This window comes from Gavialis gangeticus, unplaced genomic scaffold (assembly GCF_001723915.1).
Source record: "Gavialis gangeticus isolate Ggan-Ray unplaced genomic scaffold, GavGan_comp1, whole genome shotgun sequence".
NCBI classification, from domain to species: domain Eukaryota; kingdom Metazoa; phylum Chordata; order Crocodylia; family Gavialidae; genus Gavialis; species Gavialis gangeticus.
Genome location: NW_017729028.1, coordinates 38,389,381 through 38,393,229, shown reverse-complemented (window position 1 = coordinate 38,393,229; position 3,849 = coordinate 38,389,381). Strand labels below are relative to the sequence as shown.

Here is a 3,849-nt window from a genome sequence, read left to right as displayed (position 1 = left end):
GGGGGGGGGGGGGGGGGGGGTGAGGCCACAGCACTGGTCTTAGCCCCCCATACACTCCGTGCCCTCCATCCCCACCGTCATGGCAGCGCACCACCGCTGCCTTCTGTCTGGAATGCTCTTGGAGCACTCTAATTGGTTGTTTCTGTCAGCATTGTGATTGGCTGTGGAAGCAACCAATCAGAGTGCAAATAAAGCATTACGGACAGACAGACAGACTATGGCCTTTATTATATTAAAATGAAAATAATCATTCTGCCTCATGTATGCACAGGCGTACATATCAGATGAGATTTTTGCAGGAGCCTTTTTACTTCTGTGACCATACACTGATATTTAAACAGCAAAACTCATAGTGTAAGATGCAGAGCCATGTGTCAAAATGATGCTGGCATGTAACAACCAAAGACCAAGGATCATCTTCCCTGCTGCAAGTTTGTACACAGAGAGCATGCAAGGGTACTTAGCAGCACCTAGGTGCCAGAAAATATGGATCCATACTAACTTCTTGTATGGCTAGTGCATGTTTGCTTAAGGTTGGCGCTGTGGAAAGAGAAAAGTGTGGTCAGTGGATCATGAGTATGCATGGCTAGTAATCAAAGTATTTCTTAAAGGAGAAGACTACAAGGTGAAGTAGCTGTTTAGCATTCTGCATCCACACATACAGGACAGTGGGAGGACTCCATTCCATATTGTAATTCTGATTGTAAATGCCCTTATAGAAGGATTTACACATTGCTGTACTCTGCTTTCGCGTTAAGAGACTGTCACTTCACAATTTGGGTTGTCATCCTAAGCGAACAGGGATTGGGGCATCCTATCGAACAACGCAACCTCAGGGTCCAGGTTGCCAGCAAGGCTTCAGTCAAAAGTTTGCAGATTATCAGTAAAAAACAATGTGTTAGGTTGGCAACCCTGCTTGACTGCACCAATGGTTTTATACCATGCTGCCTCCAGCCCAGGAGCTCCCTACTCACCCTCACACCCTGATACCGCTGACTGTGCTCTGCACCATGCTGCCCTCCCTTCCCCCCAGCTGGCCCCACTGTCCCAGTCTTGACGTGGACCCCCACTCAATGCCTCACCCCACCTCCCAGCTCTGCAGCTCTGTCCCAGCTGTATCACCCCTCCTCCATCTTGTCTGGGGCCATGTGGCCCCACCTACCTGTGAGGCCAGCAGTATGACAGTCAGGTGATGAGACAGCAGTAGCAGCACATGGCTTGCGGGGAGTGGTCTATGGAGGCTTCTGTGGGCCATGAAGCCCGGAGCGAGAGGTCCCAGCAGAGTGCTAAGCCAGGGGCAATTTTGGGTGGAGGGCCGCTTGATGAGTTTTGGCGAGCTGTCGAGGGCTACATGGGTAGCCCCGCCCCTTCAGCTGCCCCACCCCCTGGTTGCCATCTTGGGACTGGAAGTTCTGCCCCCTGATCACTGCCGCTGGAAGTTCCTCCCCATGCATCCATCACTGGTGCCAGCATGACCTGGTCCTGACCCATTCCCGTATTTTGCCCACCCCTGTGCAAAGGTGTACTCCTGCTCGGATGCAAGGTGGCACTACTCTGCTCTGTCTGTCCTTCAACATCCACCCTTGTTCAGAGGATGGATCTTCAATCAAGCTTGTGGTTGCTTAGGGTTTTTTTTGTTGTTTTTTACAGATGGCTCCATATTTTTTACACATAAAGGTTTTTAGCCTTTTCATGACAGATAGTTGGCAGCCCTGCTCAGGATGCATAGAGAATGCAGTCATTATATTATAAGGCACTGGAACATGAAATAAGAAAAGATTAAATAAAGGCTTATTTTTTTATTGCACATTCATGGACTTATTGGAACTAGAAATCACATTAAGATTAATGAAGCTGCAATAGCATGAACAATTTTGGCAAGCCTGAACCAAAATGTACAATGTTTGCCCCTGGGAAAGTTGTTTTATTCCCCACCCCCTGCCCAAATCCAACCTTAAAACCTATTTTATTATGTTACTCTTTCCTGTACTTCTTATTTTCATCCAAAGGCTATCAAGTATAATCTAGGTAAACATGGTTCCTAAAAATAAATGAAGAGATGCACAAAGTACAGAGAAAAAATTGGTGCAGTCTAATGAATATAATGAAATGCTGGTTTGTTGTCTCTCATTATTTGCTGACATTGATCTGTTGTTTCCTTGGACAACTGTGGTCTGGAACAACTGCTTCCTACCATAGGATAATAAAAAAAACATGCGAGGGTGGGGAGAAGGGGCATTATTTAGAATGCTACTATCTCAATACTGTTCATTGTGCAATAAAGGACACACCGATCTATGTGCAAGAATATAAAGCAATCTTACAGGTTGATCATTGTCGAGTGCTTCAGAATTCAGGCTGGCTGTTGTGATACCTGGGTTTTGTCATTTATTACACAATTTCAAATGCACAGAAAAGGTCTCACCGGTTAAAATGTTCATATGCAGGTGGCGTGCCGAAGAGCACATTTCTCCAGTTTACGTTAGCCTTCCTACTTGATATGCATCTGACATTATGGTCTTCCCCTTGATAGCAGTGTAAATTCTATATGTAGAGAACAGACTCAGACCCCAGGGCACCTGTGCACAAGCCCAGTACCTTCTCCAATGAGTTCTGGAGCAGATTCAGTTAACCAGGTCTGCTGGAGCATGCAAATTAGCATGCTCCAGCAGCCTCAGCGTCATGTATTCAGCATCCCTGTGCTTCAAAATGGTGGCAGGGGCGCTTTAACTAAAGCTCGTTGAACTCTGCTGCCATTTTTAAGCATGGGACACTGAATACACAAGATGCTGCAGGTGCTTTAATTAGAATAGCTCCCAGGAACCGCTCTAATTAAAGCAGTCCCTCTCCCCCCATCCTGGTGCACGTGTAAAGATGCCCCTAGAAAGCAGTTTAAGTTGGAGTGTTACCTTTTGCCCTGGAAATAGATTAAGAGGAAGATTTTTTTGTCTTGGCTGTGGTGCTGCAATGAAACTACTCCCTGTTGCAGCTGCTGTGGAGCTTTTGGTACAGAGAAAAAATCAAACATAAACCCAAGACTTAGAGACCCACATCTAAATATGATGGCACATATCTTACCCTCGCCCTTTCTTAAGTGAATGAGAATATGGTGCTGTTAATCCCTTACTAGCTATTCTAATACACTGGTTTAAAATACCAGAGGCAGACAGCTGGGGGTAGATTTGTACCTTTATAGACTAACTAAATCAGAGCTGTATAATATAATCTTTCATCAGAAGGCTTTCATCAAATGCTGTGCATGGGCTGCAGGAAAGAGTTTCTGAATTGAAAGCAGTAATCAAAATACAAAGGGTAGGGAAGGAGGGTGGAAAAAGGAGAGGGCACTGTTGAGAGAGACTAGGTAGGCAGGAGAGAGAAAAGCAAAGTGCTTAACCCATTGAGGGACACAGGGTTTATAAAAGCTAATCCAGGTAATGGGATAAGAATCTGTAGTCTCTGTTTAGGCAGTGCTTAACACAATCAAGTCTGTGGATCATTTCTTGTTCTGAAATATCCTGTTCAAGTTCATGTTTAAGGATTTTGTTGTCTAAGAGCAGCCACTTCCAGGTCATTGTGGAGTGGCCAGGGAGGTTAGTGTTCTTCCACAGCCGTATCTCTCTTTCTAGTATGGGTGTCAGATCAGCGTTCATTCATTCTTACCTGTAGGATCACTCTGTCCTTTCAATGTAGATAGCAGAGGGGCACTGTAAGCAGGTGATGGTGTGTGTGACATTGGGAAAAGTGCAGCTAAATGAGACTTGGTTGTTTTAATCCATGTTAGTTGGTCCAGTGATAGTATGGTCCGTGTTGATGAGGGGTCATAGCTGGCATCTGAGTCCAAAGCAAGGT

The 3,849-nt window shown here is 45.4% G+C and overlaps 1 protein-coding gene across 2 annotated transcripts in view; it reads left to right on the top strand.

The window, feature by feature from the left end:
- Positions 1 to 3,849, top strand: part of RCAN2 (regulator of calcineurin 2) — a 235,858-nt gene that overhangs the window by 175,788 nt on the left and 56,221 nt on the right. The window lies entirely within an intron of this gene.